The 25,815-nt window shown below is 36.3% G+C and overlaps 1 protein-coding gene across 1 annotated transcript in view; it reads left to right on the top strand.

The window, feature by feature from the left end:
* The window catches only part of LOC126814316 (endothelin-converting enzyme homolog), a 159,290-nt gene that overhangs the window by 15,766 nt on the left and 117,709 nt on the right, over positions 1-25,815 (top strand). The gene's annotated exons all lie outside the window — the stretch shown is intronic.

Below are 25,815 nucleotides of genomic sequence, written 5' to 3'. Positions count from 1 at the left end.
GTGAATCACTGGAGGGCTCTACACTTGCAACCCGGTGTAAACAGTTTTGTATAAAATCACGATGGCCATTATTTATATGGAACATAATCACTGGTTTATTATATACATATATTTATAGCTTGAAGTTTCTTAAGATGCGTTCCCCAATCGTTAACCATCACTTGTCAGAACCTGGCGCTAAAAACACCAGTGATAGTATCAATAATTCTTATTAGAGTTTTGATAATATCTTTCGGAATTGTTATCATGTAATACAACACTGTTTAATCTCTTTAACCTTTTTATTAGTTACAATATGCAAATTCGGGGTTTTGCGAAAGTAAATCTAGCTTCAAACGCATAATTATCAACAAATATAGTCACAGTTTGTATTGACATAATTTTTGACATAATTTAATTAATTCGAGAGCTCATTGAGACGTTGGCTCACTAACCTAGAGGTCCCGTATTCAATTGCTGTGTTGACCGAGAAAGTTCATCGGCATTTCCCGGAGGACCTGGCAAGAGATAGCGTATAGTCGTTCGGATGGAACTAAAATACTAGGTGCCGTGTACACATTGGCATGCACGTAAAAGAACCGTTGACAGTTGGAATTCGATATAAGAGTAGGCCGTAGTGCCGCTGTCTGAGCAAAATTTACTTCATAGCACACTGTATGGCGTATGCCCGTCTTCAGTATCCCAGCCGGAGCAGAGCAGTATGACGTTAAACCACATTTCATTTTATTTTTACTTAAAGATACACTAGTTAAGAGTTTAATAAAGAGTTGGCAATTCTTGCTATAATAATTTTAAAATAGATGATTAAAAAAGAAAATATTGAAAATTTCAGTCAAATTACTTTATTCTGAACGAAGTTGTCACTGTTTGAAGTTTGGACTAGAAATAGGCATCAACTGTCCGAGAATTGCCGATCGTTTGATTGACAGCCGATAACTCCACCCACATATTCTCGATTATCAAGTAACATTCGCAATGGGTATGGTACCCTCGATTGGCAGAACTTTCATCGACAGTCTCCGGTAGTGGCGCCAGTAACTAACGGTAAACGTTAGCTTGGTCAGCCATTTATTAATTTAATTAATAAATGGACGACTGTTTAAATCCAAGCTGTATCCAAGCCACCCGAGGGTCTACAGAGTTGATTTTGACCTTGTCATGTTAATAAAGGGTCTAATTAATTTCTATAAGATCTGAAGCCTAAAAAAAGACTTGCAATAGGCAGATTTAGCTCTTAACTAATGTTATCGATAAGTAACATAAATAGTGAAGAGTGGGTTCACTAAAATAGTTACAGAACAGTTTTCTACATTTTCGAGTCAATTTTCATCACGCGTGTATGCTAATTCTGGTTTGGCGGCAATATTAAAAACGAAACAAATACCGCGTAGCAGTTGGGTTTAATCAAATCACGTAATTGTATGCGTCAAATTTAAACCTTAATTCCAATGTGAATTAGTTTATTTTATGTTTAACAATGTGGATTACAGGGAATTATAGGCCAATATTTATCTTGTAATCAAATTATTAGAATACTGCTTCAAAGGTGAATGGAGGGAAGGCGGATGACGTCAGTAGTGGAACCGTTCTGCCGCCCCACCCCACCCCCCTTGTTGGGTGTTTTAGTTTATTTGTATATATTTGTAATATGTACATATATGGAACCAGAAGACTTCAAGCAGTAAAGAAATATATTAAATTAAAAGTTTCCATTGAATTGACCCACCGTTATGGTGATCTAACCATATACATAATCCGGAAACTTCGAATCAGAACAGTAAAAATATCAACCCTTTTTTCACGCCGAACTGTTTTTGACAGATGTACTTTAAAAGTCAAGACTTTGTGAATATTAATTGACATCTACTGATGATGAGCAAATTTCAACGATTTCCCATAATAAAGAAAGTTGCTGTCCTGTCATTTGGTATGTTAATATAGTACGGATATATAACGTCAAATACAATACAATATAAGAGTCGTATTAACTTAACTTTCCGCTTAACCTGGTTATTGTAATGAACGGTTAAATGACAGAACAGCGGATTTTAACTCAGCATCCTTTGACCTAATTATGTTACGAACATACCGGATCAATCCATGACATCTCAACAGGACCTCGATCAATGGACGACAAAATAGAAATCAGAAAGAAAATACTCTTGCTGTTGGCAGTCTCGTGTGTTAAGTAATTAACTTCTGTTTAACCAATATTTTCATTCTTGCGTTAAGTTGTTGTACAAATCAAGCGCTTCTTGGACTTATCACCCTGATCGACCTGGTCACCTTTAACCCAATAGGTCAAGTTTTACCACGGTATGGGTACCATTATTCGATATTCTATAAAATTGTAATGATTAAATTACTTCCAGGAGAATGTCTACTCTGTAAAGTTAGAATATTTGAAACTTTCAATTAGATTTCTTGTCATTCGATATTCTATAAAATTGTAATGATTAAATTACTTCCAGGAGAATGTCTACTCTGTAAAGTTAGAATATTTGGAACTTTCAATTAGATTTCTTGTCATTTGTTCGCTTCACTTATGAGTTTTGGCACCAGAAGTTTTCTAATTTATTTCAGGAGTCTAGTTCACTAACCAGACGGTCCCCGGTTCGATCCTGGTGTTGATCGAGGATGTTCAACGGTATTTTCCAGGCTAGGTTCCCTTATGCGTGGAAGGAGGGCCGTGTTAGTGGAGCGACGAATCGAGGTACCTTGTGTATATATATTTATATTCGCGTGTACGTGAATGAGCCATTGACAGTTGAAATTCGGAATCGAGTTGACAGCCCATTTCATTTAATTTCGTAAAGTTCAAATAGTACAGCAGCCAACTGCATAAAAAAGGAAATCGTTCAAGTATACAAGTATAAATATTGGCCAAATACTCCTTGGGGCTACTCTTTTAAAATAGTCCATTAGCCAATCGAAAAGCCAAGATGGCATCCATTTTCAAGATGGTTAACTTTCTGGTAACGGAATACCATGTTTGCGATACAGCCACACCCAATTGTCATGTACTGATTCCTTCATATACATTGGTGTAATCTAAATCGGACAAAAATTGAGGACTCTAGAGTGTCCACAAACTTTGTACAATTCAAATTTTGCGTAAAAGGCACAACCAAAGAAGTTGTAGTCTCATGTAGACCAAAATGGAATTCCCCCTTGATCTCTCGATCGTTAACATATATCGTAAGTTTCATCCGAATCGGACCGAAAATTGTGGCCTCTGCGGAGTCCACAACCTTCGTACATAGTTCAGAATTATTGGAGATATGTTGGAATAAACATATATTTTAAGTTTCATCTAAATCGGATAAAAATTGTGACCTCTAGATGTCCAAAAAACAAATGTAAACGGACGTCCGGACATGGGTGACAACATTAAACATCCACTGGAGAATGTCGGCGTATTAAAATCCCCGCAATCGGTCTAGTGGGTAAAATTCTGTTAAAGAAAAGCCTAAAATGGTAGACATCTTGGAAAATCACCACAATTTTGAAAATTCAAGTGGTGAACGGGATTTTCTTAATAAATGACCCTAAACGGACACCCACTCAAACATTAGATCTTGTGTCTAGATTTGAAAGATTTTTACACTTAGCTGCTCCACTAAAAGCTAAACGATGATTTGATTACGCATTTTACTAATGTTTATTTCATTTTAAAGATCGTGCAGGAAACATTACTGATTTACACTATCGCTGTTATTACAATGTATAATGTGTCCATTCAAGACATGGCTTCCTTTTCGTGAATAGGTTTTATGACGTAGAATTTACTCCACTTTTCACGAAAATGACTCCCATATAAAGCTGTTTGCACATGTCTGGCCTGCAAAGATCACCAATGTATACATATGTCTTAGTGATTGAATAAACTAGAGAGAGCAGTCAGGAAACGGCATCGACTACTAGCAGAAGGTTATTAGAACATTTAATTATAAAATTGTTTCACTAGATGAGGACCACACCATTGATTTTCTTTGTCAGACATATTTTAATATAGGTGAAAAAATGGAAATAAACCCAAAGGACGATCAATTCATATTGGTAGCTGTCTGAATCATTTCATTGTCACTCAGCTGTTCGTTTGCATTGCTTAAGGAAATGGAACGAGTTTAACTACTTGCTTTTCTGCACCAGGCGGGAAAATACGTCATGTAGTGTGCTATAGTGAACACAGTGTCGCTACGCCAAACCCTAATTTCGATTTCCAACTGTCAAGGGATCCTCAACATAGGTATACACAGGACCCCCGTTGATCGTCCCATCCGAACGACTAGACCCTTTGCAAGGTCCCTCACCTTGCACCACTGACAATTTCAAGGGAGGCTGGAAAATCCCTAGGGATCTCCTGATTACTCACTGAATTACTGGACCTGAAAAAAAAATCAGGCAGAGCAACAAAATGTTAAAAGAAACAATTAACAAGAAGAGATAGTTGTTGTAGTCGTCTCTGGGGGGGGGGGGACCAGATCGTCCACTGTGGTTTTCTTGCACTTACCTGCTCTTTATTTCTGTGTTAAATGTCAAGATAAAAATGAATTTTAAACTATTTTAACCCGATGTTACAGATGACTCGCCGATTATGTTTCTGACATATTTTTTCGTCCTGGTTTTGTTTCTGCGATGTTCAAACATGTGAGGTTATGGGGTTTTTTGGGGTTTTTTTTAAATTCTTTTACAAAATTGCTTTTGGTTTTTCGTGCGTGTGTGTCTTTTTTTGTTCTTGCTATGATCAAATGTGTGTGGTTGTGGTTTTTACTTACAAACAAGTGTTTCTGGAAAGTTTACCCCAGTTTTGTGATAATATTGTTTTAAGTTTGTCATCACTAAAACTTATCTTTCTGTGAATCGAGTTCGTGTGCATTCCGTTTCCGCGGAAGATTATGCCAAAAACATCCCATTTATTTAATGATTCTGCGTTCTGGAAGGTTTTACCTCCGACAAATTGTATCGCCATATTGTTGGCATCCGTTAAGTAAACGGCTCATTAATCGTTGCTAGTTATCGTGTCATAAACCACCCACATTAACCATCCAACAATCTCTCCAGTACCTGTACCAGTCTTCTAAATAATTCTAACACAGTGAAATAACATCAGCATTATTCGCTAAGTGATCATTGAGTAGAAACAGGATGGCTGACATGTCTGTTAAACATGTTATTAATTCTTACTTTATTCTCCCTTTTACTTCTACTTTTACCGATTGATAATTATACACAGGGGGCAGAGGGTCGCCATTTTGTAATCAAATAGATATGAAGACCAAGTTGAGATGAAATGAAATAAGGTTTAACGTCTTATTGATCAAATTAATTGTATTAACTATTTGCCAGGTAAAGTGATTAAATTGGTGTGAAGATATAGGTGTTATAAGGTAAAAATGAACAAATTGATGTGAATATAGGTATTAGGTAAAATGATCAAATTAATTGTATTAACTATTTGCCAGGTAAAGTGATTAAATTGGTGTGAAGATATAGGTATTAGGTAAATATGATCAAATTGATGTGAAGATATAGGTATTAGGTAAATATGATCAAATTGATGTGAAGAGCTAGGTTCTAGGTTTAATTTTGATAAGCTTTAGGCATTAGATAATTGATCAATTTGATGTGAAGAACTATTTATATTACCAGGTAAAATGGTCAAATTGATATAAAGTGCTATAGGTATTAGATACAATGATCAAATTGCTGTGAAGAGCTAGGTTCTAGGTTTAATTATCAGAATGATGAGCTAGGTATTAGGTAATTGATCAAATTGATGTGAAGAGCTAGGTATTGGGTAAAATGATCAAATTGATGTGGAGAGCTCGTTATTAGGTAAAATGACCAAAGTGGTGTACAGAGCTTGGTACTAATTCGAACATAGTTAAAATGATACGAAGTGCTGTGGATTTTTAGACCATATTTAAAGCAATACAAGGTACTGTGGAATGTTCGGTCATAGTTAAATAATGCCAAGGATCCGTTTGTTGTCAATCAAAATTAGAGTAATTGGGACTTTAAGCTTATACCATCAAAATGATTTTTAAAATTACTTTTATATATTAACAATTTAATAAAGATAATTTTACAGTCTTTAAGGCTTTCAGTGGTTATTAGAATACCAATGACTCTATATTGTTTCACAAAAAGATAAGATTAGACAAACAGCCATCTTGTTTTCCATGCATCTTTCTCCGAGTTGGAATTTTTGGACCAGGAATCAACTAAAGTACTGCCAATTCATATACGATTGATATGAAACTTGTCAGGCTTGTTCCTTAGGCAACTGTGCATCGATTTATGATACGACTGGTTTCTCTTCAATTTTACCCATCTTGCATTTTTTTTATTTTTTAATCCCGTGACTGATTGTCCATTTTAATTACAATCAACAACCTTGTAATCAGCGAGTGACATGGTCCGTCTGAATTAACTTCTACATATATTTATTAGACTTTTAGAACAGCTTCTCAGGAAAGTTCCTGAGCATTTTCCAGCTTAGTTTCAGCGAAGTAGGACGGGAGGTCTTGCAAGGAAATGCGTCTAACCTAGTCCCTATGTACACTGCATGGCGTATACCCGTCTTCATTATCCCGCTTGGTGCAGAAAAGTAAAACTCTAACCTCATTTTATTTCGTCTGAGTTCACTACTATTAGCCTACATATAAAAAGTTAGATATATTAAAAGTAATTTATCAGACCTTTAGACAAAGAGATGGACGCTATTAATGTGTGTTGTAACTGTTAGATGAGAGAAATGACACTGATCGGTCTCTGGTCATTTAAAACATTTTTGTAGTGTTTATTGGGCAGAGGTGAGAAAGTCAGACGACGCCATCTTGTAACGGCCATTATTATCAACATAAAGTTTTGAACTTTCTATGATAAAATGTATTAGAGTTAACAAGATTTTTTATCTGAAGATGACAAAATATAACAAATTGAAATAGAGTCCTATACGTCGGCACCGACCGGGCTAATGCAGACGTGAATACGACGTGCTAGACGGAAATTTGGTCCGTCCAGTGGCGTTTTGACCTATTCATCAAATCTCAACTGTCAAGGATTCTTTTACGTACTCGCCAATGAGTACATAGGCAGACTTAGATATTCATTCCATATAAACGACTAAACACTTTTTCCTAATCAGCCACCACTGACAAGGGGAACCAATCTTGAAAATCCCAAAGAATCAACACCGGGGACCTCCTGTTTAGTGATCCAGCAACATACTTACTGAGCCATGGTGGCCGCGGTATTGTAATAACACGGCGGTCTTCTTTATTATCGACAGTTATTCTTTTATCTTTGTGAAAAACATACATCAACTAGTATATCAGTCAGTGCTTAAGAATGCAGATAGACAACATCTGGATATTAACAGAGAGAGAGAGAGAGAGAGAGAGAGAGAGAGAGAAAGGTCCACTCGACACAAACTAGGTCATTTCAGGACTAACATAGGTTCAATTTCATTTCAATAATTCGCATGCGCGTAGGGATCTTTAGCTGTGGGAGGCGACCCTACTGCTTGTCTCGTACAAGTGTGGACTCGAGGACACACCATTTGTCTCAATGACCGACATTATGATCTAAAGCGTACGCGTTAGATCATAACCATTCAGCCACCAATCCCCCAGATTCTTAAATGAGATTTATTAATATTATAAGAGTAAACATCTAAATAAACACTGTTTAATCTAATACACAATGTAATTATTTCGCTATAATTCTACAACAAGCAAATTCTGTTCCCAAGAAAGATTTATTACTAGGAGTAAACTTCTAAATAAACATCGTTTAATGGAATAACACAATGGTGAGCCTGCTGGAATTCTCCCTCTTTATTCTACAGCAAGCAAATTCTGTTTTCTATGAATAGAAAGAAATGAAAAGAGTTCAAGAAATTGCCGCCGGGTTCAAGTTTTTTGGTTTTTAAAACTGTTTGGTTTCTTAATGAAGTTGTGACCATCGTATCGATCATCGTAGACGTGGATATAAAAGACGCATTAGTGTAATATGTTAAATAACGATTATATTTCACTGTGTTTTGCTAAAAGGGGAATCCCCGCAGACAAGATTATATTTCACACGTACTGTTGTAGCCCCGTAGACATCTTCACTCGTTACAAACACTTTATATTTTAATACCATATGTAGTATCGTTATAACCTACTGAGAGAGGGAATCCCCTAGGTATTATTCTGTTACCGCAGACAGGATTTGTTTATTACATGTCGTCTACCTATTGCCAGAGGGAGCTACACTGTAACAAAAAAAAATCGGTGAAAAAACGTAAAAAAATCTCCGGAAACAAAAATTACCAGGAAAATTATCGTATTTGTTTTTCCTGTAATGTACAGAAATTTTTTCAATTAACATAAATTCCATTTTCAAATACAGAAAAAAAAATCCTGGTAAATTTTGTTTCCTGAGCATGAAAGTGATCAAAATTTCATTGAATTAACCATTGACTTTATACGCGTGTGTGAAATAGATTTATTTAACGTCCACTTCCACCGAAGTGATATCGCAGACAATCTTTATACGCAACCTCTTTCCGCTAATATAAGAATACGGAATATCCCAATCGAGAGACGAGCGCAAGGTATCACTAACCGATATTTGTCAGTGATTGGACCGTTCAGATGTAAGCTTGCGGTATTATCAACTTGCAGGAATATAAACTCTGCCACAGAGACAAACCGGCTTACACTATATATTATCCGAATTTAAGCGTTAAAACATATCTTTATACATTTATGAAAATACTTACCATCTGATAAACGTATGATGAATAACAATACACTTTATAGATCTTATAAATAATGGAAATTAAATATACATGACATGTAATATACCAAAATTTACAAAATATGATTCTTCATATTATGGTTAATAAATTGAAATGAATACTATAACATGATAATTATTAGCAATGATTATACATTTTATCCCTAAATTTCATGGGAATAAAATATTTTATCCCTAAATTTCATGGAAATTTCCTGGAATTTTCCTGTTTAATGCTGAATTTTCCATAGTAAAAACATAAAACACGTAATTTGAAGAAATAATTCACACTTTTAACACAATTTCTCCAAAAAAAGTCATCGATTTACGGAAAAAAAGTTTTAAACTACAGAATTCGGCCACATAAAAAATGGAATTTTTTTACAGTGTACAGTGGTTCGGCGTGGGTATGGCGCTGGCCCACTTACCAGGTCCAGGGATCCACCCAAGAATTTCCTCGAGATTTTTCAGCCTGGTTTCCCAATGTCAATGGTGCAGGTCTGCAGGACATGACAGAAGACAGGACAAGGAAAAGGTTTTGTCGTTCGGGCGGGACTAAAAACCACCATTAGCAACACGTTAATGGAAATTGAAGAAATATTACGCTTTAGCTCCTGTATCCAGTCAAGCTCCCTCATAGCACGCTGCATATTCGTCTTCATGAAGTCCGATTGGTGGAAAAAAGTAGAACGTTTAACAACATTTCATTATTTCTTATTGCTAGACGTTATCTCATAATGTAAGGATGGTTTAATGAGAGATTTGACCATACCAATGGCTATATTAATACTGGTTTTTAATTAAAACTATACCCGAAGCTACCATATACCAAGCTTGCCTGCTACTAAATCCTGTTGATTTTTAATGAATTCCGAAGAAGCGATGATTTATAACAGAGACGATTTTGTCACTACATCAACTCAATGGTTTCAAGTTACTTAATTTAAAAACATTTCTTCATTGCTCATAAGATAATATAATGAGAATTTTAGATAATTATAGAAAATGACAATCTCTGCCTAAATATGTGATAGGTTTCTAAAATTGACTTCGTTTGAAGTAAACTGAAAATGAAATGGGGGTAGAAGGAGATTTTACCCGGACAGCTGCCCCAACTGTCAACTGTCAACGTGTACATGGGAAATCGGGTTTTCACACCTGACGAACGACTAGACACTGTTCCCTGCCAGGCTACCCCTCCTGCATCATTGACAAGGGGAAACAAAACTGCACAATTCCGCGACACGTTTTCAGCCAACACCGGGATCGAACTCCAGATATACTGTCTTACACATTGAGTTATGGCGCCTCACTAATGGTTTTGAACGAAAACTACAGTTAGAAATATTTTGCTTTTATTCATATATTGACACAGAGACGTAGCTGCTAGTGACTAATCTGCAAATGCTATAAATAATTAACGGATATTGTTGCCTTAAGTTTGCACTGTTAAGAGATTTGGCTATCTCCTTTATTTAATTAAGAGCATGTTCCCCGCTTTCAGACCAATTTCAAAAATTAATTCATCTCATGTAATTGTAATCTTCATCATCATGTCATCGGGGTTTTCAGTAATTACTTCAATCTGTTGTTCGGATATTTGTCCCTAAAGAAAACGAAGTACATGGCACGGATCAAGATTCAATTTACAAATTGTACAAATTAATAATAAATGATGGAGTAGAATTGGATGTTGTAGATACCATTTACACATCTTGATTGACAGAGGAGGGTGCCAAGGTCGAGTGGTTAAAACATTGGACTCTCCACCACTTCGAGTCCCGACTGCTTTTCACTTGCCTGCATTGTACTCTGAGAGACCGTTTGCTCTGACAGCTTACTCTTATTTACATTCCCAATTGTTAAGGGACCTCGTGTTTTTGTTATATGTGAATGACAAGCACGTTTTCTTGCCAGGTCCTCCACCATCATAAACGACTGACAAACCGCTGATGTAAAATACTCACATGGTGAAATGGAACAGGGAAATCGGGAGAAACTTACACGGTACGCCCTGGTTAGTGGGCCAGTGCCATACTCACTAAGCCTCCGTGGTTCGCAATCAATCCAGCAGGTTTGTACTACAAAAGTGCAGCCAACAAAATTAGTGCCCGAACAGCGGCGCTACGGTCTACTGTTTCAGCAAATCTCCCTCGGAAAAGCAAAAACTGAGACAATATCAATAGGTCAGAGGTTTCTGTGAGTACCACTTAAAGGAATTCATCATGGAAAAGGTATCGCGGTATAAATATTACAAGAATTGATTCAGAGGGTATTTAGATCATGACTAGCTTGTAATTCAAGATTGTACCAGACGTAAACGGATAAGGCTGCTTATACGTGGCATTTCTAGAGAAATTAGTTTACCTTATCACTTAACCCCAACTAGATTGTTCAACAAAACAATCAGGAAAGGTCGTTTTACTCAATAATTAATACTGAATCAAGAAAGCCATATTGAATTAATGTCATCTATTACTGAAATGAGCCTTCGGTTCTTTTTATACAATCGCTAAATGGCCATTTAATCGTCATGTAGGAGCAACTACAAAAATAGAAATTAATGGCAGAACAAAAAACAACCAACAAGCGAATTAATGATGGTGGTGTTATGCGGTGTGGTGAACCCTGGGTTTAAAGTTTTAAAGAAAAGAGATGTTCTGTGTGTTTGATGCCTGTTAGTATCTGACAGGCAACGAGCTCTCCAGTTATGTAACTTTGCCATGTAATCATGCAAATATCTCCAATTCTATTCGCGTAATACCACACAGTTAGATCTCTAAAGCCTGATTGATGGAAGGAATATTTTAGACGGTGACCTCTATTAACCCCACTCTTGTTTCTTTTAGCTCAGTAAAGGAGAAAGAGACTAGAAGTTTTGTAACAAACATTGATAACAAAAATTGAAATATTGACCCTATTAAAGTACAAGAAACCGATGGGATAGAGTTCAGATTTATATAGATTCTCGCCATGATCGTTTGAATTATTTATAGACGCAAACGTTTCATTGAAGGTCCTCTTGTCAGTAGTGCAGAGCGGGGGACCTGGCATTTATTCGGACGGGAAAAAACGTGAATGACGTGTATAATATTCACAGCACTCTAAATACCCGTCTTATGTTGGAAATGGAAAAAGAAATAGGCCGTATCGCCGTTATCAGGTCAACATTTCCCTCATTGCATGGCGTACGCCCGTCTTCAATAGTCTGGTCGGTGCATGAAAGTAGTACGGTAAGCACCATTTCATTTCACTCCTCATGTTATTACTGGTGACTAATTAACACTATACCCACATATAAACACTATATATATGTTACTGGTCCTGTAGGGGGGGGGGGGCGACAAGGAAAGGTGTTGGGTCTTCAGATGGGCACCCCCCCCCCCCGATATAAAATTGATAGCACGTTAAAGACCCCCCCCCCTGCAGTTGCCGATCTTAATAAGAATAGACCGTATCGCCTATACGGCAATATTTTCCACTGCATGTGGTATGTCTATCTTCAATAGCCCGGTCGGTGATACAAGTAGGACGTTAAACCCCATTTCATTTCGGTAACTCTTTATTACGATATTGCTTTATATCATTTCATTTCAACTTTCAAAAAGCATACATATAGCCTTTATACTCATTATAATCGTTTGATATCCTTTATTCACTGGGATGAAACAAAAATCTGAGCAGCAACCTATCTACAAGTATCCGCAGTTTCCATTTAAAAACATGGTGATGAAAAATCTTAAACAAGAAGATTCCCGCGAGTGGTCTTCACATTGTATTTCCGTAATGAATAAAAGAAGTGATTGAGAACCAATACAGGAAGACCTCAAAGCGATGTCAAGCTTCAAAAAGCTATAAGCTTCTGCATTCTTTAAAGTTTTCCTTAGGGGGGATTATAACACAGTGGTTGTGTGAGACGGTGATGGCATCCTAAGCGAGATCAAATGAGCATGGAGCGTGTACGGGAGGACAGGGACAATCTCTTAGAATTCGATTTAGATCAAAACACGAACAGGATATGAAAGCGGGTCGGGAATATGTCAAGGGTTTGATTTGGAGCTGATATGGAGTTTCAAGTGTTTAAACTCAGGAAGATCATTGAAGAAAGAAGATTAATAGATTTTCTGAGATTGCAAAGTGACTGTATCAGTCAACAATACCTTCCATTGAAACCCGTATCACTATCTGTCGGTGGCTGATTGACTAGCGGGCTGTACATGTTACAATATTACTTGTGGAGTTGGTCAACATTTTATTGTATGGATACATCTAATACATCATGTCATCACAGTAGAGATGGCTTTATCGACTGTGTGTACACATACTTGAGACGGTTATTGTAATGAAATGAAATGGTGTTTAACGTCTTACTTTTCGGCACCAACGGGGTTAAAGAAGACAGGCAGTGTACTATGCGGGGAACTTTTACTCATCGGACAAAGGCGTTTCCAAATTCCAACTGGCAAGGGTTATTTTACGTGCGCCCCAATATGTACTGGTCATGCCTCCCCCCGTCCTAAATTCCTGATGAGGGGAGATCGCCACCAACAGCAAAAAAAAACCCAAAAAACACACCAGCGAAACCAACTTTGTGTAAAAATTTAAAGTATTGTATGTAATTTTATAAAACTAGGAAATATCACGAACTATATTTTCATCATCCTTGGTCAGTACTTATGTGGAGACTTAACCTCTTCTCCCCCCCCCCCACACCAATTCTTATACCTATAACCCAAGACCGAGCCCTAACCCTAACGCACAATCCTCGACAACAATCACATGCCCTAACCCTTTTTAGATCTGACCCACCATACACCAAATTTCAGCCACGGGGCAGCCCTAGTGTAGCTGCCAACAAGACAGACGAGTCACAAGTAGTAGTATAGATACCCATAACATACAGTAATGAAATGGTCGACGGTTTATTGAGCAGTGGCTGCTGGGCTACACCTAATTAATATAAGGTTCTTCAATATAATATATATCTATACAATAGTATACATACAGTAATGAAATGGAATGGCTTAAAGCAGCCAGTAATAATTAAAATTACAATTAAAGGTATATATACAATGTAACCTGAGGTCGGATTTTAAAACCTTTAATATAAACAAAAAACACGTAGTGGAACATGAGAAAAATCAGAACATAATAAGGAACTATTAAGAACATTGAACACATGGAACAATTATGCACATGCGCACATTTTGTCTTATTAAATGTAAACCGTTTTGTGTGAATTGCTTTTCAAACAACCAGTAAAATGCAAGCGTTTACTTATAAAATACATGTATAATTTATTCCTTGTTCTGCCCGTAGTAAACTTTTATTCGGTATTTTAAAAATATCCACTGATAAAATAAATTAGCATTTCCGGCCACACATGTAAATGTCAGATCGAGTTCTGAAATACTAGAGTTATTTTTAAAGACATCAGAAGGATAAGTACTGTAAAGATAACATGTCTCCAAACACATTATCTTTTTAAGTTAAACAAGTACGAGCGTACTTTATGAACCAAGAACTAGCCATGACGTCATCGTCGCCAACAGAGGCGCCATTGGCCAAAACTCAAGTCAAGTCTCGTGTATAAAGTACTCTAATTGACGGAAACTTTGGGCATTTTTGAAGAGCATTTTCCCCAAGACGAAGAAGAAGAATACCAAGTGTATGAAACCAGTCTCAGACTCAGTGATGTAATTTTACTGCCTTTGTGTGTTAAAATATATTGTTGGTGTATTCGGATCACAGCCGATGGCGTGGTTTCAATGTTTTAGTCGAGCCTTGGACTAGAATGTAACCTGGGACTGGGAGTTTGACAAGTAAAGTCATGAATGGTGTTTCGTTCCTTAGGCAAAATCGAGGTACTAAAACAAACCTTGAAATTGCGTAACAAGAGGAAGGATTGAACACGTACCAATATAATAAAAATAGCCACATTTCAGTCCCAAAATTACCGACGTATTGTTTTGGCGAGACACCCCTTTCTTTCACAATATTGTAGTTTGTAAGGAATTCAACAATTTTCTTCTTAATTAGCCAGCTTTGTGCAGAAAATCGAACGTTAAACCTTATTTGATTTCATTGCATTCAAATTGCCTCGGTGGGGGAGGGGCCGATGGGTTAACGCGTGCGCGTTTGATCACAAGGTCTGTCATTGAGTGGTTTCGATTCCCGGCTTGTACGTGACAAGGAGTCGGGTCGCCTGTCCAACTCTAGGCGCTGAAATAAAATTGAACCATAATATTATGTTTGTCCCGAAATTACCTAGTTTGTGTCGAGTGGACGTTACCCCCCCCCCCCCCCCGTTCTCTGTATCCCCCCCCCCCACCTCTATCTCAAAATGCCTCAAATGACGACTAGTGGCTTTAAGGCTTGGCAAAAAACTATTTAATGAGATGCACTGTTAGTGGCTTACTAATCTAAATTACTATTTCATTACACTGTAATTAGGCCAATATTTATGAGCACAAACACAGGCAAGAATAATTACAGATGAACATGGTGTGTTATAATAATATATTCAGTTGTGTGTAAATATTAGTTGTGGATTGACCGAAGTGTCTACTGATCCAAAAATGTAATTTACATACCAATATATTCAATTGTATATAAATATTGTTTGTGAATTTACCAAAACTTCTACTGATCCAAAACTTTACTTTATATACCATTGATCGGAGATCTTAAATATGTTTGTAGTCAAACGTGCCAGCCATCGCGAGTGTTTTTGTTATAAAATGGTAATTGGTATATTTTGGTACGGTCTGGTGTATTCTATTAGTGAATTATATGGTAATAAGTCTCTGACCTATCCATCATTGGGTCCAACTGAGACAAAATGATGCAAATCAAACGAGGACTGCCTAGCGTCCAATTGAATTGATTACCGTTCTTGGCTACACCGTTGGTTTTAATCTTATTCTAATACCGTTTTAATATGTATGTAAGTTAGACATGTGGCTTAATGTTATAATTGATGGCTTACTTCATATTTGTCTAGAAGGAAGTAAGTGGGTACCGAGACCAAGTATTGGTTCAATCTACAGATCCTGTTTTGTTTTCTTTTTATAGTTCAAAATTTTGTTTCGTAATAGTGGACAATTTAGCTCAAATTTTCAGCATATTCTATTTACCTTATCTATTTTTAAACTATTATAGCGAGAACTGTCAACTCTTTATAACGCCCCTTTAATTGCCCAGAAATGTAATAATTATAAATTTCATTGTATTATGAATTGTATTGGGTATATAATTATAAAATAGTTCCATTCATTATTTATTCAAATATACAACCTAAACTAAAGCAGTTATCTGAGTTTAGGCTCTGACTTTATTTTATGAATGCACACTGAATTTCTTTGGATACTTTTGGCAATCGGAATTTTTCCCATCCGTATCACGTATCCGTATCGTATACGTGATACGTTACGTCAATCTAGTTTTAGAGTTTTGGCAGATTTTCGCGTCGCGCACGTATGCATCGCTGAGCTGAGCTTAGTTCTATTACAGCATGATGGCAGATATCTACCAAGATCACCATCAGTACTAGTCAAGTACCTAGCCTACAATTTCCCGGAGGAGGTGAAGTCGATCGACAGTCGCTAAGCTATTAAGAAAAATTTAATGTCGAATCTTATTAAAAAAAAAATCTTCGACATCTTCGACTTCAACTCGACAGCAATTTTTGGTTTCACTAATGTTTCATTTCAGAAAGTTTATATCCCTTTTCCATAGAATAAAATCATTTACAGATCGCAAAGTCCCACCACCCTAAATTTGGCATGTAGATCAACCAGCATGCAAACAGGCAGACAGGAGAAGTATAAAAATTCCGAGAAAAACCCATCAAAAATAATAATTAAATTCTAATCTTTATCATGGTTGAATCAAATCAAATATAGACCTTCGTGTTCTAGGATACATATCGGTTCATAAAAACGCTGCGATACAACAATTCAGCGTCTAAAAGTAGCACAATGTTATACGGACCTTTTCCGTATGAAAGTTGTTCGATACTTGCTGTCGATACGCGATTCGGACCATGGTGACTCGTATGGTGCCGGACATTAACCAAGTTTGACCCTGGTGTTGAATGACCAATCTGTGCGAAATTCCTGACAAAGAGAAGCATCTACCATTGTCAGTTCGTTGAAGATCCGCTAAAAGTTGCAATTCGAAATAACAATAGGACGTAGTGTCAAGGCATAATTTGCCTCATAGCACACAGAATGGCATATTGTCCCTCTGCATTATCCCAGTTGGTTCAGATAAGAAGGCCGTTAACGCCAATTCAATTCGAATGAGGATTTCAAATCCGGTCAATATGGGCGCAAATTTTGATCCGATCATAATATTTACTTTGAGTAGAGTATTATATTGACACAATGTAACTTGCTATGAGGCACTGGCATGTATAACAGTTATTACATGTATATAAACATAAGCACGATAATTGAATGAAGTACGTTATTATTCGTTATCTATAGTCTGTTTTGTACATGTAACCACTTTATCATAGAATTGATTTCTTGTAACTCATTCGATTATATAGCATCAAGTATTTGTATAGGTTATCATGTTATTGTAGTCTTGTGATAAAGAGACGAGTGTTATTATAATAGAATTAATACACAGACGGAACTACTTCTACAAACATTAATACGCTTGCCTTTATAAACACATTTCCTGTCTCATTATTATAACATGGATTTCTGTCTTCTATAACAACAGATGTAACTGACTTACAACACGTACTACAAACATAACTTTACCATACAATGTCTTCATACAATGTCATTTCATTTAGATCGAATTCCACACCTGATGCCTGTGGCGGTTTCATTTAAGGGAGATAACTTTGATTGATCATAAGGATGCAGGCCACCTGTAAATTCTGGTCTCTTTTCCCAGCTCCACTGTATATCAAATTTTCGTGGGGCTGGACGCTTTTCACCACAGACAGCTGAGCATGCCTTTAAAATAAGTGACCTTTAATCAATATTAAAAGATATAATTTTCTAAGACAATTTATCGATACTATGATGTTATGTTGCTGATGCTCGACTCTTCTGGGATACCACGACATTTTGCTTTTGATACATTGCAGACATAACTACGTTATTAAATTGGTTTCTGTTTTGGTTCCTGTATAACACATTGATGAACGACATCGATAGGTCATACTTCTAATAAGAAGGTTAATTAAAGTCATGATATGTTTTAAATAGTTTAGCACGATGCATGTTATGAAAACATCGATTGCATATTAAATTTATGATACATATTTCTTGAAAATATAGTCTAAAGACGGCAGTAAGGACTTTCTTCTGGAACAATATTTAGCTGCTTCTGAATACAGAGTTCTGCCGGAAAAACAATTTGGCTAAAATAATCACCACTTAGGATTTCGTCACTCGTTTTCTGAACTTTGAATCCCATAATTTATGGAAGGCTATTGTGTTAGCTATCTAGTGGCACAAATTGTTAGCACACAATTAGTACCCCACATGATTTAAAGTAACGATGCGTCATTTGCATTTTTTCGTTAAAATTTCTTACAATAAAGAGCTTGTATTTCTCACTATAATAGTTAAAAAACTAGATAATGTAAAGGCTCATCAATAAATGTTCGCAGACAACCAAATGGCGACAGGCTTATTACATAGCGAGCAGCAAAGATCGAAGAAATTTCAAGTAAACATACTCTTTGTAAACAATGAAAAGAATTGAACCATTTTTTGACCGATAGAGATTCGCCTTTTACAATATTGTAGTTTACAAACGATTCATGCCGAATCGAGACTTTAACAAATTTAACATACATAGTTAGGTCGGGTCTCGATTTCTTTTATGGTCATATGGAAAGGTGGTGCTACTCTTCCTTTGGGGTTTTTTTTTTACTTTTTTTTACTTTTTTTTTTTTTTACTTTTTTTTAAGTATCGGTGGTGTTATGCCGTGTGAAGCGCCATTACGAGAACGGGTATAAATAATCCGGAAAGGGCAGATAATCCATGTTACGAGGGAGGCGCTTTGTTACTTAAACGAGTGGACACAATTTACTTATTATCCAACCCAAGTATTTACATTTTAAATACCAAATCGCTAATATTTGGGGCCTGGAAATTGACACAAGTGGGTCGCAACGCATATAATAATGTAATATGAATGTATATAAACTGATTTACATTCAATCGTTTCCGTTTTTACTCTAATTTCAAATCCGTTATGTTCGGCGAAATACGCCAGAAGTCCCAATCGAATGGCAATCGCTAGCGTCTGGTTATTCAAGTCTACACCGAGGGTATTTATTACGCTTGCTCTCCAGATAAGAATATAAAGTCGCCTTTCGACATGACTCGTGGAATATGTCTAGCCTCGTTCACCGAGTCCTTTGTTACAAACGCATTATGGCACACGATTCGTGTATCAATGGTAAAATGTTTATTTTGTCATAAATATTAGATATCAGAAGCCAGTCTTTTCCCTGTAAGATCACAACATCAATGTTGATTTAAATTAACATGTTGATTTAACTTTTTTTTGCTTCTTTATACTCAAACCACAGCCCACAAGAATCACTTGAGTACATAAACACGTGACACCCACCTACCTACTAATAACCTACTTCTATTAAAGAATTAATTTGTCTATATATTACATGACGTGTATGTTTATGAAAGGTAAATTACACGTTATATAATTACAACATTTTACACCTGTCCGCATTACTTATCTTTCACTACATATCATTAGTTTTTTAACCTGAAAGGCGTCAAAAGGTTGGCTTCTCGCAGGTGGTGAATGCCATAAATGAAAGCAAGAATGTGTTTGAATAATTGACTTATCAGATTCAATTGCTTTATTAATTGCGGAGAAATTTATTTTAAGCTCTTCGATAAAGTTCTTATAAACTTTTAAAGAAGAATGTAATCATATTCGTTTGAATTACCTAAAACATTTTCTATCCTGATGTATGACTAAACGTATGACGAATACTATATGATACTATAAACGGCTATACAACACAGTTAAGTTTGATTTCGAGGATATTGTCTGTATTTACTTAAATCTTGTCACATACGACCGTGGGATCGTCGCCTGCATATATCACATAACTATAACCCATAGCACAACACTTTTTACCGTTTGTGTGTAGGTATATTTATGCATTTTCCAATCGTGCCTATACCATTTGCCCTAAAACAGTAACACAGGAGCCACGGTGGTGCTGGTTTCTTAACCAGAAGGTTGCGGACTCGATTCCGACGTTGGTCTAGAAAGTTGCTCGTAATATTCCATCCTGGTTTTCCTTTGTCAATCGTGCAAATCCTTTGACAAAAAAGCATCCCACCATTCGGATGGGACGAAAAACTGGCGTCTTGTGTATACCATGGAGAGCATTTTGAAGATTCCGTTCCTGTACCACCGACAAACGGAAAATGGGTTGGAAAATCTGTAGGAAGTTTTTCGGTCAACGCCGGGATCGAATCCTAGTTAATGGGCCAACGCCCTACTCACTGAGCTAGCGTTGATCAGTAAGAAAAATGTCGGATATAAACACCAATGTATAAAAAAACACAGCGGTTCTGTTTTGTGTAGAGTGTATATATAGTAATCATTATTTACTGCATCCTTCAACTGTAAACTCCGCCTGTAGTCAAATTTAGACGGAACAGTAAATCTTCTTTCTTCTTGTGGCCTGTCATGGTCTCTTTTGAAATAAGTTGTTCTAAAGAGTTGCTTTTTCTGATTCCGGTTGAAAACGTATTATAAAAGAGAGCTTTGGGAAACATGTTTCTGGAACATAACTTACTACTTAAAACTTGTATACAGTCTGGCTCACTAATTGCTATATGCAACACTCTAGTTCTTGATAACAAAAAACATACACTGTCTTTATTGCAAATTCAAAGAGAGAGAGAGAGAGAGAGAGAGAGAGAGAGAGAGAGGGAGAGAGAGAGTATAACACCCACCTGACACAAGCTAGGTCAATTCGGGACTAGCATAATATATAGTTACATTTATTTCAATAATTCGCTTGCAGTGGGAGAAAACCGGAGGGCGCACATTGAATTTTAGACCTTACAATTTTGGAAACCAAACGAAAAATACCAAGTACCAATTTATTATAATCTTCGTATATGTTCTTTTTGTGACGGTTTCCTACCCCCTCCCCCCACCGACTAGTTTCCAAAACATAATCACGAATCTGTTTTATTTAACTTTTTATTTCGACAATTTGTGCCTACGGCAAGGTTCTTGTTTATAACCATTATTATTACTGTTTACATTCTTGTCTACATCAAACAACACCACCAACATTCACGATCTATTAACTATCACACTCATGTCTTATATCGTGTAATCAATCCGTAATTAGTCGTAGATCACCGATCATAAATAAATTACTTCTCTTAAGAAGCTGATTTAAGATGAAACGATACTCTTTAACCATTAGTTAAACACTGCTCTTTTGACAAGAAGAAGCTGGTCGGTATCAATTACCAGGAACCACCACAGAATACAGGTATCATGGAGGTATTTAACAACATTAATAGTCTGGGTTGTGTTATTGAATATAGACAATTATACGAAACAGCCCATACAATTATTGGCACACTTTTATTTTACGACCTTAAAATGGTTACAATAAAGTACAGTATAAATGGTATGCGATATGGAGCCACGGCGGCTAGGTGAATGTGGCGCTGACTCACCAACGCTGAGGTCTCTGGTTCGATACGAGAAAGTTCCCCAAGATTCCAGTCGTGTTTCCTCTTGTCGGTGTTGCAGGAGGGAGGGATTGGTAACGAAAAACAGATCCCATGTATATGATTGACAGCACGTAACAGATCTGATAATCTCAATTCGAAATAAGGGTAAGACATAGTGCATCTGTCGAGGGTAAACTTTACCATAGCACATAAGGCGTATGCACGTCTTAACTAGTCCGTTTGGTGTAGAAGAGGTAAGTAGTTAACCCCATGTCATTTCATTTCGTTTGATTGTATTCCACTGGTATCCAGTGTCATAAAAACACCAAGGCAAATGGCTCACAACAATGGAAAAATGAAATATAGAAACTATCAGATAAGTATGGTGAACTTTTTATTACATACGATCTTTGTTTGATAACCTGGGAAAACAAATCGTATGAGGCGATATAGAGCAAGAACTAAAGGTATTTTAGTCGCCGTTTCCCGTTATAGTATCTGTACATTGTGATCTGTATTAGAATCACTTGTGATATAAGACAGAAAGAACATTAGTCACTGAAGTTTGCCTGAGAGTTGGAAATACAATAAAAATATTTGCCGTATCGCATTGCAAAAACAAATTAAGTGTGGTAGATTCAAAATTCTATTCCATTATCATATTCTATTTTTTTGGTGCCATTTCATTCAAGTATATATCGTAGAACGCCTCATTCATGTTCTCAGTTTTTGCTAAATACACTTATCTTTTATACAAGCAAGGGGGAAATGATTTCTGATTTCTGAACATGTACACAATCCAGACGGCTTTGGAATTCAAACAATGGTGACGTTGATTTGTTGCTTCCAGTCTCGTAACGACTTGCTGTTAAAATAAGTCGTCTTTCTTGACAAGCTTATTTCTATGATGATTAATGACACTCACTGATGCTGTGTGATCCAGTCTTACGATTTGGGATGCCGCGAAAGAAATATATCAACATTTTTATTCCACTGAATTCTCCTTTCACTTCAAATTCTGACTGGCCAAAAACTATATTAATCTAAGAAAGTAATCAGTCATGCAGAGGGAGAAGTTCGTTGCTGGAATAAGAATTAAATCAAATTTAATAATTCCATGTAATGTGAACCTGCAAACTGGGTTCAATCAATTTCTCCCTTATCATTTCCACAGTGATATATTGTATTAGAAATTACGCGGAAGGGTGTATGGAGCTTAAAATAATCAGATCTGAGATTTTGGAATTAACAAGCTTTTGCACAATTTTTATAAGTGCAGAAAAGAGTGATTTAATTCAAGTCAGCGTGTGGATTGTGTGCAAAAAAGATTTTATGGCCATTTTTAATTGAAAATCTGTTTTCTATTTTGTATTTTGCCCACGTGTAGTATTAGTAAAACATCTGTTAGATTGATCACCAACTGTATTAAAAGACAATCAAAGAAGTTGACACCAGAGTTGGGGTTTGAAAACTACCAGAACTTCTCTTGGGGTATAGAGAGGCTTTTATCTTTAAATTTAAATAGTTTGTTAGAAAAACGATCTGAATCCGTGCCTCTAGTGTACGGGCCCTTATCGACAAGGGTAGTTGTGGGGCATAGAAACGCTTTTTAAACTTAATTTTGATCCCTGTAAAATCCGAAATTGAATCGGTATTTTTCCTATAAAATAATTTATTTGCATAACAGAGAAAGTGAGTAAACTATCAAGTTATCAAATATTTACGTGTAAAAAAGTTTACAGAATAAGAATTGTTCGAGTGATATAGATAGACAAAAAGGGTGCAGCCCAAGCATCGATGCAGTTCATGAGTCACCATGCTCATCTTTTTTACAAGATTACATATTTAGAAAAGATAACGAGTTTTTACAGTTGCAACCGTTTGTATTAAACGAAATACAAAATGTGCTCTTTGGAATAATTATTTCAACTACAATACATCGTTTCTAAGAATATTAATACGTTTAAATTCGAACAGACCACGATTAAATAACCTCAGTTTGGTCACCTAATGTAGTACCTTCTATTTATAGTATTTCCCTCTGTCCCTTTCCCCATTTTCCATAGGAAATTTTATTTACTCTTTGTTGTAATTTGAATTTAATTTTCTGTCAGGTTTTGGTGAAATCTCATGCTTTTGAGGCGGAAGGACAACAGAGTCAAGAGATCATTGATATTTGCGTATTTATTAGTATGCTACTTCCAGTTTGTGTATATCAAGATGTCCATCGGTAGATGTTGCCCAGTCTGTGGTAGAAAACTTTCAACCCAACGAAAATTTAGGAAAAATTAGAACCGGTCAAAAGACGAGAATTAACATTAAAAGTCAATGGAGGAAAGCTGTGGTGACCTGTAGTGGTACGCACATTTCATGCGCTATCACGTCTATATTCTTCACATCAGTAAATAATATTTTATATAACACAGCAGTATATTGTAAATAATAAGACACATATAGAATAAATAAACATACCTGTCAATCAACATCTTAACGGTAAAAAACAACATTTATGAAAAAAATAACTTAATGATGTAATAACAATAATATTTACACTACCTGACTATAGGTAAAAATATGTTGTAATATAAATAGATATAGATATGTACACGCCAAGACATGATCTGGGGGTTTTATACCGAAGTAGGTCTACTCAGAACTGCCAATATTCTCAAGATCTTCCAAATATTCTTTCTTAAAATCGTTTTTAAGGACCGGGTTTACTCGGTCGGAAAAGGCATTGAATATTCCGCTAGAATATTCAATGTTCGAGATCCCCATGTGTCGGGTGTAGCACCTGCGGGGTGATAAATAAAATATTGGATGGTCGTTTTGATAGGCCAAAAAACCTGGATCCCACCATGCACACGTTGATGTGAACGTAACAGAACCCTCGACAGCTGGCATTTGACGAAGAGGGCCATCGAGAAAATTTTTATACGCCAGAGAAAGACAAAGTTTGAGACCCCCGCCTCGGAAGTTATCACGACGTTGAACTTCAACCCTTTCATTTTGCGTCTAACGAAGGGTTGGGGAGAGCAGAGCAGAAATAATTGAAAAAGATAAAAATAATAAAATGACAGTAACTAGAACTGGATGGGATAGCCTGTTCTGAGACGGTCAAAACCTGTGGTCACCAGAATCGCCGGGAGAATATTTTTGGACACCCTCCCACATCTATGCATTTTGTGTATTTTTCCCTGTATAGCCAGAGTAGGACGTAAAAGAAAATAGATGTTTATGCGCCCCACCCCCTCTCCTTGGTCCTGGGGGCCACAAACCCAGAAACAAATTAAAGAAACTGTAGAAATGGTAAACTAATTATATTTGTATGAGATATAACGGTGGTTATTGCTGAATTTTGAACTAAAAATGCATGGATTCTTTAAAAAGTATAGGGACTAAAACTCGGCTCGTAGCAGCTTGAGTCATTAATTTGGCTTACAAAGGTGTTCTTATAGAAAAGAAAAAGAAAATAATAATAAAAATTCCATTTAAGCTTCTTGTATTAACTGAAAGGATATTACCGACCTTGAAGTCAACCACTTCATACCCACCATGTAACAAAATCTCATATCCTTAATACGATTGGATTTCCCACCAAAGAGAGAGAGAGAGATGGGGGGGGGGGGAGAAACACAAAGATAAAGCAATATTATTGTAAGATACGAATGGCTGGCTTGATACTATATCGAATACTGGTAGAAGAAATGGTAATTACACGTATTAAACACTATACTGCACACTGAACACAAGATCTAGTTGATTAATACAAGTGATAGCCGTATGAGTTCTTCTTTTAGCTCCATATCTTAATACAACAGTATACTGACCCTTTTTAATGGGTGTGATATTATGTGCGTATGTTTGGAACAAAATATGAATCAGTAGGGTCGATCGGCACTTGACTTGAGTTCTACGAATACCTGCTTAAACACGGACGTTAACTAAATTCATTTCACACATAATTTTGTATTCAGTTTACAGTTCTGTTTTCATATGTCGTGTCCTAAATTTAAATCATAGAAATTGTGTCGCTATTCTGGTAGCTAATAGAAGAAGCTGTGTCTTTAGTGTGGTAACTATTAAAATAAATTGTGTCTTTAGTGTGGTAACTATCAACAGAAGTATCTTTAGTGTGGTCACTATTAAAACAAAATATCAAAAGAAGTTGTGACTTTAGTGTGACAACTATTAAAAGAAGTCGCATCTATAGTGAGGTAGCTAATAAAATAAGTTGTGTCTTTAGTCTGGTAACTAATAGGAGAAGTTGTGTCTTTAGTGAAGTAACTAGTAAAATATGCCGTA

Source organism: Patella vulgata, chromosome 3 (genome assembly GCF_932274485.2).
Source record: "Patella vulgata chromosome 3, xgPatVulg1.2, whole genome shotgun sequence".
Classification (NCBI taxonomy): Eukaryota; Metazoa; Mollusca; class Gastropoda; family Patellidae; genus Patella; species Patella vulgata.
Note: the sequence above shows the minus strand (reverse complement) of the source record. Positions and strands in the feature narration are given on the sequence as shown.